General features: G+C 33.3%; 1 long non-coding RNA gene across 5 annotated transcripts; it reads left to right on the top strand.

Annotated features, from left to right (window-relative positions):
* The first annotated feature begins 1,211 nt into the window (after window positions 1-1,211).
* On the top strand, window positions 1,212-13,659 carry LOC142612913 (uncharacterized). 5 transcript variants are annotated; one of them, XR_012840199.1, is made up of 4 exons: window positions 1,225-1,423; window positions 1,506-1,663; window positions 5,979-6,176; window positions 11,554-12,075. It is a non-coding gene; the product is annotated as an uncharacterized LOC142612913 (long non-coding RNA). The 5 variants fall into 5 exon arrangements; XR_012840201.1 differs by lacking the exon at window positions 11,554-12,075 and adding an exon at window positions 13,645-13,659 and having other exon boundaries at window positions 1,226-1,423; window positions 5,979-6,138; XR_012840200.1 differs by having other exon boundaries at window positions 1,226-1,423; window positions 5,979-6,138.
* The last annotated feature ends 1,252 nt before the right edge of the window (window positions 13,660-14,911 follow it).

The raw sequence follows: 14,911 nt of genomic DNA, 5'->3' as shown, positions 1-14,911 counted from the left end.
GTTGTCAATGGATTAGTGGTGGGTTGGTTTTTTATGATTTGGTGGTGGTTGCTTGGATTTGATGGGTTGTAAGATTAGATTTTTCTTTTTTCTTTTCATTTTACCATTAAGCAAACACTTGAAAATGATTTTCTTGCCATTTTCACATGGGCAACCACTAACCAAACATTGTAAAATGAAAATATTTTTAGTAAAATATATTTTACATTTGAAAATATTTTACTACGAAACAAATGGAGGGTAGATTTGGTGCTCAAGCCTCGGTACTTAGTCATGGTGCTCGAAAAGCTTATAATGTTGATGCCAAAAAAAAAAAAAAAACTTCTAATGCTCTAAGCTTGAACTATTCTTCTTATCAAACTTTTTCCAGCTTAGGCTATTTAGGTGGTCAACAAGATTTATTTGGTTGAGTGATGATGTGACTTTAGTCACCTCTTTCTATCCATGCTATTTTTTTATTCTTTGCAGCAATATATAACATTTTTTTCATTAGAAAAGCTTACAAAGAACTTTAAAAAATTAGAGATATATCAAATTTAATTAAGATGTGAGTATATTTTGTGTGTGTGTGTGTGTGCGCTTTTGGGCAAACATGATGTTCATGTGATAGGTCTTTTAGTACCGAAATAAGTCACATATGTCCCAAGCGGGGTGGCCTAGTGGTAAGGAGCCCACGTGCTTGCACAATGATCCCTCATTTAAACCCTGACGAATACCGGAGATGGGAGGTGGGAGCACTCATGCATTGCGCCTTATTGCTAGCTCTCTTAGGGTGCCGGGGTGAGGTCTGTGGCACCCCAATCAAAGTAACTATGACTCAATTCAACATTTTCTGCCAGGAGGTGCCCTTATGGTCACGCCCAAGGGTGTAAGTCACACATGGTTGCCCCCACCCACTCCTCCCCCCTTTTATTCAGCCAAAAAAAAAAATGTCACATATGCAATTTACTTTGGATTTTTTTTTTTTGGTTACATTTAGTAAATATGACTATTTGAGAGAACAAATTGTATCACTTCAAATAATCTAGGGCCTTAATTGAAACTTTTTGAAATGTAGGCATCCCAAACTATGGGAAGGCTAATTTAATATGTAAAAAAATAAAAATAAAAAATAAAATAACAAACAAAAACAAAGGAGGGGGAGGGGTAGATTGGGCTTTTAGAGACCCATTTGATTAAGCCCAAGCCAAACAAGAGATACTCTTGATTAAGGCCTTCCCTTGTAGTACTAGACGTGCCCGAGTTTCGCACCTGAGAGTTGAGAAATCACATGTACTCAGCTGCATCAATTAATTCGCATTGCAGGCATTTGGGATTCTCAACTGTAAAACTGTGTTTGTTTGTTAGTGTTTTAACAAAATGCCAACTGAGAAAAGCCCCGGCCTGAAAATCCTCTGGGTCTGGACCCTCGGCACCGCCGCTAGTACTCTCTCTTTCTCTTAAATAATATATTCATGGTCTTACACACACACACACACACATATCTGAGCTTTTTGTTTTTGCAGTACTTGTTACGAGCGTGGTGCGGACAAGACTGAGGGACATGGAGACTGTCATGAACGGACAACAACAACAACAACAACAGGAACAAATTTCCTCTGATGTGCTTCTGGTGGACACGGTGCCGGGCTCTGAGGATGTTGTGCGAGAAGAAAGATCATAGGTTTCGATCAAACACCCCCCTTTTATTTTTGTTTATTTATTGGAATTTAAGGTTTTGTTTGTGTTTCATGGGGATTTGTTTGAGGGTTTAGAAAAGTATGCGCGCTATTTGTTTGCTGAATGTTCTAAATGAGAATGTAAAATCCCATTTTGGGTTTGTTTATTAAGCTATGTTTTCCTCACTCATAATTGACTACATTAACATGTAAAATTTGGTGAGTACCTAAACTTATTATTTTTAAGTGCCTAAGCTACCTCAGGCATCATAGTACTACTTTTGGGGTGGGCAGCATAGATCTTGAGACCTTCGTCTCCTTTCTCCTTCTCCTTGGTTACTTAACAAAAAACAAAGTTTGATTTGGGTAAGTTTTAGATTGAGTAGTAAAGAAATGAGTATTGGCCATGAGGGTTAAGTTGCCTTGCCGCAATTTAAAAGTATGGCCTGATTTTTTTACCAACAACCAAAATTTGCCCCCAAATACTAGTATATATCCCGGTAATATGTTCTCTCTCAGCAGTCCTTCAACAATTTTCTACGTATCACCTCTGGCTTTGGTCCTCTGCTTCAATTTCCCTTTCTTTGCTGCTGGGCCTGCCTCCAAATCTCAAATAAACTTATTCTTCATTATTTTCCTTGAATCTTTCCTATAGATTTGGGTTCCTGCATGTTGGTTTAACAATTTATTTCAACAGAAACTTTGTTCTGTTTATGCTAGAGATTTGGGTTTGGTTTTTAGTTCTTGGTTTAGCAAATTAAATTTAGTTTTGGGATTTGCTTTGAGAGTTGGAGGCAATGGTTTTATTTCTTGGAGAAAAAAAAAATAGAACAAGCTTGAAAAAAAATGTTATTTTTTAAAGGTTAGTGCTAGAACTTCAATTTGATTCTTAGATCAAAGTGGCTCTTAATGCTTTTTTGCAATGAACCGTATGATAGTTGCACACACTTGTTTGAGAAAATAACAAAGAGATTGGATTCTAATGAGATTGGCATGATTGTGACAGAGGTATGCTTATAGATATCCAACGGAGCGTATCCCTTCTCTTCATTTAGCAACAAACTTTAGGCTCTTGATTTTTTATTTAGAATATTCAAGGTGTTGGTATGCATAGACATAGTAGCTCCAATTCAAGGTGTATTCAAGGAGTTTCATTTTCGCCTTAGAATTGACCACATAGACATAGCTGCTGCCTGCCCTTTATATATGTTCACTTTTTTGCTTTGGAGCAAAAAGGACTGAACTTTATAGTAAGAGTTTTATTGAGTAGTGGTTAAGCTTTAGCAATGTAGCAATAAACTTTAGGCTCTTCATTTTATATTCAGTGTATTCAAGTGTTCAAACGCTTGTCTAATTTTTGTTAATAATTATACTATTGTGAGAATTGATGGGAAGTGTTCATCTAACATGTACTGAAATTGAAACTTTGGGATGCAAACTTTGTCTTTCAATTGAATACCACTAAGGTTTTGATTGAATCGAGTTCCAAAATTTTTGCTTTGGCTTTCCTTTTGATTGAGTGATTCTTAGTGTTCCTTATTGCTTCCTGTTGTTTCTTTTAATTTTTTCTTAGGGTATATTTGATAGAATGTAATAGGCGTTGTAATGTAATGATTATTCCTATGGTTTAGCTATTCAATATATTCGATAGTCATTATTTATGAATGGCTATTCTTTAAAATGAGGAATAACTATTCATCTCTAAAAATGTTGTAATAGTTATTCTTTAGTAGGTGTATTAATTTCTAAAATTAATATATTTCCAAGTAAACAAACTTTTCATATGCACATAACAATTGTGAAAATAAAAAATCATAAAAAATAACTAATCTCTCTTTCAAATATAAAATATATATATATATATATATTATTTTTTAGAAAATATAATTATATAAGTAAGATATTTCTAAAAATATATCATAAGTATGATTTAAAATACTTTCATTCCATTGTCTTTAGAATTCTATTATTGTGTTGTTACCAAACAAATGAATAGTAATAAGTATTACATTATATCATCTTGTATTCCTTGTAATACCTATTCATATTCCTATGTAATTACCATTACAATTTACTAAATGTGCGGTGTGAAAATGTTGAAAGTTTGTGATTGAACATGTTCTGTTCTAAATAACAAATATAATCCTGTGTAGCAGTATAATTTCCTCTATTGTTGAAAAGTTCCAATTCCTATTTTAATATTGATTTTCATTTTTTTTCAGCCCATCATCTTAACTAGTATATTGCTACATTGCTTTCCACTTCATTAGTTGCTAGTACTGGCACCAAAGAAAGGGTTTTTTTTTTTTTTGGTTGAGGTGGCTATTGTGTTGGGATTGTTATAGTATTGCTAATTGATATGTCTTAAAGCTTTAGTTAAGAATAGTTCTTAGGGAAAAAAAGAAGCCTTTTTCTATAAAAAAAAAAAAAAAAAAAAAAAAAAAATAATAATAATAATAATAATAATAATAATAATAATAATAATGGTATGAACTATGTTACAGTAGTGCTAATTGACCTGCCTTAAAGCTTTTTTTTTCTTCCTAATTTTTTATGGATCATCATGCTACATCATTAACAAACCTATGTTTTGTTTAGATGGGTAAGAAAAATGAGACTTCAAATCCCAACACTAAACCATCCCAAAATAGCTCAAATTTTAGAGTTTAATGGACATCAAGACTAACAACAATCTTTTGTAAAGCTTGTGTGGATGAGGTATTTAAGAGAAATCGACCTAATATTCACAATTTTTGCCTTAACTTGCCCACATGACAAGTTGTGAATGATGGAGTAAAAATAGGGGATTTATATGGGTCCACATCTCTACCACTCACAACTTGTCACGTGAATAAATTGTGGTGAAATTATGGTAAAAATTGTAGTCCTCTACAAGGACATTAAGGAGTTGAGTAAGGGAGGCGTGTCACACCCCTTTTCATTACTCAAAAGAATCATTATAGATTTTTCATTTTTACCATAATCTTGAACAAATCATATATAATATCTTATCTTATCAAATTTGTAGATTGCATTTTAGGAAAATATTTATCACGTTATATCTAGAATTACAAGTACAATAATGAATTTGTATATAAGATTTTATGCCTAATTGATTTCTTAATATATAACTACACCCTTGCCAATAGTGCAACCACAATCACACCCTTTTCATTACGACTAACACACCAAACCCCCCACAGGCTTTGAAAAATAGGCTACATCAAAATTTCCCTTGTACAAATTTTGCGGTGGTGGCTACCAATCCGTGGAAAACACAGACCCATGGGGAATCTACAATTGGGATTGAGCTAGCTGAAACTCCTCCAAATAGTCATGAACTCGCTGATTCAACTTGAATACATTGTCGTTAAGTGGTGGATGGAAAATGTTGACATGGCTAACGGCTAAAATAAATAAAAATTTAAAGAACGTTAAAATTTAATGACCTAATTGAAATTCTGGATTTGTTTATACAAAAATATAATCAAGACATAATAACAAAAGAACAAAAGTAAAATTTTCTAATACATAAAAATGCAATAAAGGCATAATAAGAATACGATTGAAATCTGCAAACTTTGAACAACATCTTAGCAACAAAAAAGTCATTCCCTTCCACACCAAAAGCTGGCCAAGTGGTCTTGCCGACAAGGAAATCTTAGAAGTCACATAGGTATTTGTCGCCGTAGTTTTTTAAGACGAAGAAACTGTGTTGGCAATTGAGGATGCCATTGAATCGAGAGCAGTACATGATTTTATAGACAAAGTAGTATTCATTATCATTTTGGTGAGATGGGTTTGGGTTAAAAGGGATGCATTTGGTGTAAAAGATGCAAGGGTGAGTTGGGTTTTTGTGGCGAGCTTTGTTGCAAATGTTTTGGTTGGCTGGGCGACGAATTTTGAAGTGGGATATGGTTTTGGTTGTGGAGGGAGTGGGAAGTGTGTTTGGTGGAGGCTTTGATAGGGAAGTATTGGGGTTTGGGAGGTAGGTTTTGGGGTTTGAGGTATTGGAAAGGGATGGAAGAAGAAGAGGCAACCATGAGAGTGGAGAAGAGGTTGGAAAGTGAGGAAGGGAAAGACTTCGTTGTTGTTAAAGATTTTCAAATATTGCAGATTTCAATATGTTCTTATGTCATTGATGATTTTTTGTCTATAAAAGTCTGAATTTTTACCCAATCTTCAATTTTAATGTTTTTTTTTTTTGTTAATCTTGATGTTATCTTAAAGTTTTACTCTTGGTTTTTTTTTTTTTTAATATTATTTTAGGCCTTGTGGCATCATGTCATTAAAAATAGTTTTATTTTTTTATTTTAACAGTTAGCCATTGTCCACGCCTTGCAGCAGTTTGACCACCCATCGTGGCGATGCTTGCGCAGAGGGCTTTCTCCAGGAGCCTTTGTAGGTGCTTGTGTGAAAAAGGGTCGTTACCTTTGGTGTATGACTGGAATTTGACTCAATTTTTAAGGAATTATCAAGGGTAAGTGAAGTCGCTACCAATCATTGGGTTTTTCTAAGGTATAATTAGTCACTTGACTCTACTTAATTTCATTACCGATCCTAAGCTAAGAAAATTATCGTTTTTCCTAATTTAATATTGGCATTAACTTATAGGGCTTTAAACGTGTTGGGCTTTGAGGTTTGATTTTGGAATAGGTATGATCCTAGTCGATGCTTTCTTAGTGCGTTTGGAATTGATGCCAAATTTCCACGGCTAAAATCCGGCAGCATTTCGTCTTATTTTCGTGGCGGAAATTTGGCAACACTTTGCCTTAAATGCATTATAGCACACAAAACACTATTCTCACAAATCTTTCGTTGTGAGAATACAACAACAAGGTGCCTCATTTTCATGGCAAAAATCTGGCAGAGTTTTGAGTTTGGTGCTCTATGGCGCACCAGCAGGGTTTCGCATCTGTGTATACAACGCATATCAACATGCTTGTACTGAGACAAGCTGAAGCCCTTCAAAGCATTAAGCGTGTTGATGCGTGTCTCATACACGGGGAAACAAGTGTCACTAGGTGACATGGATCATGACAATCACACCACGATGATCATGCACAGAATATAGCATGAATATGCACCTACGACAATCGCCTTGAACACATACTCACACTACAAGGTCAAGAGCTCTTATAACTAGAGAGGGTCACTCACGTAATCATGAGAGTCTATCATACAAAGTGCATAATCACCCATATACAAGTAGATATAGATAGACATGGCAAAATGAGCGGGTCGGGTCAGGTTCGATTCGGGTCAATCGGGTTACGAGTCTGATTGACTCGTATTTTTCACATGAATTTTTTATTTTTTATTTTTATAAAGAAAATAGCATGTATTTGCCTTTTGAAAAGTTATGCAACAAATTACTTGATGTAAAATGCATTGTTTTGAATTCACCACTTATGTCAAGAATGAACTCAATTAAACTTATTAATACTTACTCAATAATTTTAAAATTATACAAATCTTAACATTGCTATCTAAAACAAAATAACACAAAGATAAGTAAAACAGATACACATGTTTTATTTCTACACAATATCAACATTCCAAAATATAAAACAAAATTACAATAACTTATTGGATAACTCATTTGATAAAGAATAGAAACATATAAGAAATTTACAATCTTGAAAATTAATTTTATAATCTATTATCAATTGTAGTTGGCATTGTATTTCAATTTGAGATATACATTAAAGTTTAATTGCTTACTTATTTATATATGGTCTCTTTTATGAATATCATATCATTATTAAGCAACATATACTTTAAGAAATATCATAATTTATTTTGAAAAACCGTTTATTTTGGACATAAATTGTTAAAAAATGGGTCTAAGTATTCATAATTTATGCTAATTTGATACTTTGGCTTTACTATTTTCACACTTGTGGATGTTTCTCACATTTCAACAATTTTAAATCTGTGTTTTTAACTCTACTGTAACCATATTTTCTTAGCATATACATTGTTATTTAATATGTAAAAATCTTTACTCATTACAAAATGATCAACCATTTATCTTTCACATAATTTGCATGTAGTTATGTAAATGTATCAATTGTTTTTTTAAAGCTCACAATAAACAATTAAACTACTATAATCTTAATTTTACTTTCTTTTTTTTACCAAAAAAAAAAAATTTAAAAGTGATTCGAGTTTGGGTCGGGTTAACTCATAAAAAACACGAGTCAGGTCACGAGTCAACCCGTTTTGCTTCAGGTTAAAAAAATCAGGTTTGGGTCAGGTCGAGTTAGAAAATTCTAACCCGTTTGCCATGTCTAGATATAGATATACATGCATTATGCATAATGCAACCACACAAAGCGAGAAAGTAAATCAAACATTGCCAACGTTCTAAGAGTATGCCCTAGCAAGGTACAGGAAATATAAAACAGATATTGCCTCACCCAAGGAACGTGGCCCAAGCAAAGAGTAGGACAAGTAAAGGGGGTACATGGAGGGGGAGCCTACTACATGCTCTAGAAAAGAGGCTAAAAGAGGGAGATAGAAGGGCATAACCACTCGAGGAGGCTAGGCCTCCAATCTACTGAACATTGCTCTTCTTGGGCTTGCGTCTTCTTACTTGCATCTTTGCCCTTTTTGCTCGCGTCTAGGAGGTCATGCCCTCATTCCAAGTGTCCTCGAACAAGGAAACAAGTCAGCAGACAAGCAAATAAAGAAACAAAGGAGAAAGGAAGAGCATGCAAAGAACATACTAACAAAGAGAGCCAAACGGGGGCAAACAAAGCATGCCATATGAAAGGGAAAACAAGCATGTTATCAAACAAAAGAAGGTGTCCTAGGAGGACAAATGTAGGTTTGGATCGAGTGTCCGTAGTTCCATTAGATTGAAGTATGGATGACACATGCGTCGTCAAGCAAAATTCCTAAAAGGGACTCGGGGTCTCGTGTATCAAATACTAGTGTGAACCCACATGAGATAGTAGGAATTAGGCTTGATGACACAAGCAAGCAAAGACTTACACATGAACATGTAGGCAAGCATGCAAAAAGAATGCATAGAAGCAAAAAAAAAGCCAAAAAGGTGGCACAAAGCAAGCATGACAAGCAACATCGCACGGGGCAAAGAAAGGGTATGCATCGAGCAAACCAGCATCATAGGAATGCGTCTCACAAGTGGTTACACCCCAATAAGCCACGAAGGGGATGGATGTTACCACACAAGAACAAGCCCATAGGGGGCACAAAGCATGGCAAAACCTAGATTTAGAGAAGCAAGCATATACATAAAGCATAGAAGCAAGAAAACTTACACATGCATATAGGGAAATGATCCAAACCCTTTGATATAGGCCTAGGTGTGTGGATGTAGACCTAGACCACGGGATCTAGATCTACACCCCACCAATAAGGGCCAAAACACAAGAGAGAGAGATATCAAGGGACAAAAGGGCTATAGAAGCATATGGCATTAGCAACCAATGTATAAATCTAAACACGCAAACATGGTATGGAGCACATAAACATATAGATCTAAACATAGGCACATAGATCTAAGTATAAACATGTAGATCTAAACATAAACATGGCAAAGAACACATAGGTATGTAGATCATGGAAAGTCCAAGAACACATAAACATGGCATAGATATGTAGATCTAAGCACAAGCATTAAATTTCGACATATCCTTAGCCGAAGAAGGCTAAGCCAACAACATCAAAGTGATGAATCATGGAAAAAAAAAGTAAGGAAACATGTTAGAAAAACCATAAAACATGCTAGGAAGCAACCAAAAAAAAAAAAAAAGTAAGAACATGCTAGGAAAAGCAATAAAGCATATTATTGAGTGAGAAAAAATTAGAAAAAGTTATGAAAAAAAAAGGTGTGCATTGTAGCTAAGAAGCTACATTTACACCCCTAAACCTCAAATCCAAGATATGGAACCAAGGAGAGGAAGATTGAGTGCAAAAACACTACCTTGTGATTATGGGGAAAAGAGAAGAATCAAAGGTGTTTGGATGTATTTGGATATGTTTGGGAGAGAAATTAGAGAGGAAAAGAGAGGATTTGTCCAGAAAACTACCCAAAATCTTCTCTCTCTCTCTCTCTCTCTCTCTCTCTTTTTGGTTGCAAAATGAGGGGTTTAGGAGTATTTATAGTCGAAATCTAACCCTTCAGCTTTCGGCGGCCCTTGGGTGGTTGCCACCTATCGCCGCCGGCCACCTTTGCTAACATTAGCAGTTTCAACTTTTTTTAGTCCATCTTTAGATGTGTATTTGAAGGTCTTCCCAAACTTAGATTAAGCTGATCTTGGTATCCCTAGAAAGCTCTAGATGTCTAGTTTGCAAAAAACTAAAAAAAATTGGAAATCAACAGTCAAATCAAAGGTTATGGCTTCAGGAAGCATGTTAACGCGCTTTGTTTTTTGGATATTTCAACCATTTTAACTCCAATTTTGATCCATGAATAGTCATTGGAAAGGAAATTTGATAATCTTCACAATGGTGCTAGTCCCAACCCGTTCTGACGATCGGATCAAAATTAAGGTCTCTAGTGCCCTTGGGAGTCAACATCGAGTCAAACTTGGTCAAAGTTGACAAAATTTTCTAAGTGACGCGAGTATGATGTAAAAGCATGAAAACTGTTGTTTTGAGAGGACTTTGACCTCGTTTGACTTTCAGTCAACTCAGGGTTGACTAGGGACATTTTGATCAATTTGACTGGAAAAGGCACTTCGAGTGCTTCGATGCCTAAACGGGTTGTGCCACGTCAATCTAGATGTTTCCGTAGCCCCATAGAGAAAATATAATATTTTTGGAATTTTCAGTGTCCGACACAGAAATTGAAGGCGAACAAAGTACGGTATCTACAGCCACATTAACATTTTCCATCCTCTACTTAATAGCAAAGCCATTTTGACACAATACTAAAAGGTTAGAGACTAAATTGATACGTTTGAAAAGCCAATGACCAAATTGACATTTAAAGTAAGAGTTATGGACCAAATATGTAGTTTACCCACACAAAAAAAAAATATATATATATATATAATGGATAGTTCAATATAAAAATACTCATAAAAAATATTTATTAATAGTTATTATAATTTCATTTTTAATAGTTCCACATAAAAACGCAATCATAATAAATACCATATTTATCAAATTTCATATTTTATATTTTATATAGAAACACAATAAAAATAAATGTCTATTAATAACTATCATAATTATCACGTTTCATATTTATATATTAAAAAAATAAAAGAGAGATAAGTTCATTGCATTTTTCATTAATATCATGTTTTATTGAACTTTCTTATGCATTGCATGAATTGTTAATTAGTTGTTTTGATGAAAAATCTTGTGTACAAATAGTTTTCTGCATTTTTCTGTATTTGGTAGTGTCAGCAAAAGGGAAAAAAATGTGTAAAAAAGAAAACCATCTATTGGCTTCCTTATTTAGCTTGACATAAGATAAAGTTGATTTCTAGAAAACAACTATATCTCATGCCAAACTAAAAATAGAAAATTCAAACTTGGATAAAGTTGTTTTCCTTTTGCAAAACAACTCTATCTCATGCCAAGTTAAATAAAAGAAATTAAACAATAGTTTTCAATTCATTTTAAGGTTGCTACCAAATATAAAAAAATGAAATAGATTTCTAAAAACTGATGTTGAAAAAAATTCATTTTCCAAAAATGTAATGTTTGTTTCGATGGTTTTCTGCATTTTCCTATGCTTGGTAATATAAAAAAAATATTTGGTCAAAGTCAAAAGATACATGAATCAATAGTATCATTCTTGACAAAGAACTTAGAAAAAAGAAAAAGAAAATGGCATCTCCAATTAGCTGCCAATCAATCTTGGTAATCCCTCCACTAGTCACCTCTCTTTTCTACCATGTTTCTAACGCAGAAGACCAAGGGTGGTTTGACGAAGACTTCTTGGAAGAAATTTGCCACAAGTCCGCGGACTATGATTTATGCTTGTGAACTTTACGTTCAGACGAAAGTACTTATACTGCTGATCCAAATGGTCCTGTCGTCATTTCTATTTCCACAAACATGAATCTAGTACATACTACCATTAGTGAAATTGTAGATCTTATTGAACTGGCCATAGACTCATTGGATAAAACTCGACTTCAAAATTGCCAATTCGATTTTAGTGATGCACAAGTGAAACTGAATGCTGCATTCGTAGCTTCAGCTGCATACAAATATCTAGAAGGGCTATATTTTATTATGGATGCATTCAAGCAATCTGTAGAACGTGATCGTGAATACACACTGAACCCCCCAAAACGTGAATCACCACTATCAGATGACACTCTCGAAGTGCAGAAGCTAATCAATATTACTTTCGTTATAGTTGGTGAGATTATGTCAGCATAATGTATATGTGATCTATAATAAAATTAGGTCTGCCAATTTCCTTGTAACTCAATTACTAACTCTTGGTGTTATCATAAACAAATAACAAATAAGGACCTGTTTGTGCTAATATTTATCTGTGTGTATATATAGCTTTTTTACTATTTTTTAACTATTGCTTTTACATTTTTTTATCATTACACATGTTAATACCAAGTTTTTTAATGGTACTAAAAATGTCACCGTAGGTTAAATCATCTTATTTAATAGTACCATTTTTATCAGTTAATTTTTCTTTTACCTTATGAGCAAAATGAGGAGGTAAACCAACAATAAACTTCTCTTTTCAATGAGGTTTCAAACAGTCTTTCTGGAGCATCACTCTAGAAATAAAAACATCTTGGTACCACCTGTAGTCAGACATAGTAGGGCAACGCAAATTTTTTAAATAATCACTAATATGTGAAGAAATATTAGGAGTTCTAACAAAATGTTTAATAATAGTATAGGTAAGAGTATTGACTCCATCAGGAATACCTTGACAAATTCTTTCATCAAAAATAGGTAAACTTTCATCATCTTTTTTAATAGCCTTTTTGATAGATTCTCTAGAATCCTCACTAAGGTATTTTTCCCACCAACCACGAAGGGTTTCAGAATAACTAGTAGTAAGAAGATCAACAATTTCAATATAGTCAAGATAATGATTGGTAATATAAGAATTAGCAACCATAGACATATGACCCATTTTTTAAATAATTTCTTGCTCAAGTAAACCATCAATATTCTATTCATAAAGTTTATCAGTAGAAACAGAAAACTGGGTTTGAAAAAATCTTTCTTCAAACTGCATATCAGGAGGAGTAGGTTTTGAATACCAATTTTTTGTGAAAAACATGGGATTGGGTTTTCCAAAAAAATCGTTTAACGTCAAGCAATTCAAAAACAAATTTATCAAAACTTTTCAATTTTTCAAAATTAGATGTAGAGGATAAGGAGTAAGTATCTGAATCTTTTGAAGAAGAAATCTCCTTTCCTTTCCTAGAAATAGCATGGGCAGTACTAATAGAAGTATTATTCTAGGTTTTTATCTTTTGTAAATCAAAAAGTATTTGTTCAACTTTTTCGATAGTTTTAGTCTGAGTGGTTTTAAGACTCAGGTTTTGCCATTGACCAAGTAAATCAATCAGAGGTTTTTCAGTTTTAATAGAAGAAGTAGATTTTTCAACTTTCTCTTCAATACAATCAAGTTGTTGACCTATAATATGTAAGGAATTATTAACAAAAAAAAATTGTTCAATCATTTTCATTTTAGTAGAAATAGGGGTGTTAACATCATGTTCAATAATTTTGAAAGGGGAGGCCTTTATCTCGGTCCCTTTACAGTTAATAATAACTGTATCAAGTGGCGGATGGGTAGACCGACCAACAGTATTACCTTCTTTAATAAAATTTGATTTTTTTACCATATTCAAACTGTTTTTTGAAATATAATAGTTCTCAACAAATTCAAAAAACAAAATATGTATTACAATTCATGCATTTTTTTCTTTCCACTTTTTTTTAACACGATCTTTTTCTTTTTGTTCCAAAATAGGATGATAAGTTTTTCTCTTTTCCTTGTTTTTTGCAGATCTAAATTTGTCAAATAAAGCGACCATATCAATTTCAAAAGTTTTGTTTAAATCTCTTAGTTGAGTATGGATAATAGGGGTTTGAAAATCGGGAGCAGTTAGAGGCCTAGATTCGGTCTCTTCTTCTTCTTCAATGACATACTTGCCATGTATAGAAGATGTTTCGTTCTTGTAGAATAATAAGCTGTGCTTATTTAGGAGTTATCACTTGCAACTCCTTTCACCTTTAAATTAGTTTTTTCAAAATTCTTTTGTAATCATTGAGATATTGATCTCGTTTTGAAATATTTCTAGAAGTAGTAGATCTAGCGAAAGAATGTCTTCCTTCATTAATCATTAGAGGTTTGTTATTGCCAAAATTTATTTTGATAGTTCCAGCAATATATTGTTGAATATGATCAAGATTTAGTTCATCGGAAGCAGATTTAGAAGGCTATGCTTCTTGTTCCAACAAGCATTCTTTGGAAAGAGTAATATATTTCCAACAAATCATTCTTGGGATTTGAACCTTAGCATCAGGAGTGGAACATCGGATTGACAAAGTTTTGTCACTATTATTTTTTAGTCTAGCAATAGGATTAAGATTAGTTTTTAACAATCTATAATAAATGTGATAAATGATAGCAAGATGCTTACTACCTCCATCCATATGATAACTAGATGTCAAGATATTTAAAGTTAAAACTTTAACAATAATAGGATTATCCAAAGCAAGAGTAAGATTAGGATAACAGTTAAAATAGACAGGACCATCAAACAAAGATGAAGTAATGATGCCAAGAATACTAGTATGAAAATCTTTAAATCTAGCATCTCTTAAGCACAGAAGCACAAAAGCGTTAATACTTTTTCAGGTAAGAGGTTTAACAGTGACTTGTACCAAGCTAATGTGCAAAAAACTGAATCCTTTAACAAGAAAGTCATTAATGCATTTTCTATTGACCCGTCTAGCAAAACGAAAATTTACAGTTCATTATTAAAAAACATGTAACCAAAGATTTACGAAATATAATGCAATTATACCATATTGATTGAGAGAAGGAGAGGTATATACACTCATGCTCAATTTCTTGCTCTTTTCTTCTTCTTTTTTATTATTTCTTTTTTTTTTTTTTTAGTGTTCTTTATCTTTTTCCCTTGTACCATATTTATTTTGTCACATATATGTCATGAGTTTAATTTTTATATATCATATATTTTAATTATGATTCACTTCTTTCAATATTGATTCAAAACAAAATGGGACCATCACTATTATATACAAGT

The sequence above is a fragment of the Castanea sativa genome, chromosome 10 (assembly GCF_040712315.1).
Source record: "Castanea sativa cultivar Marrone di Chiusa Pesio chromosome 10, ASM4071231v1".
Classification (NCBI taxonomy): Eukaryota; Viridiplantae; Streptophyta; class Magnoliopsida; order Fagales; family Fagaceae; genus Castanea; species Castanea sativa.
Note: the sequence above shows the minus strand (reverse complement) of the source record. Positions and strands in the feature narration are given on the sequence as shown.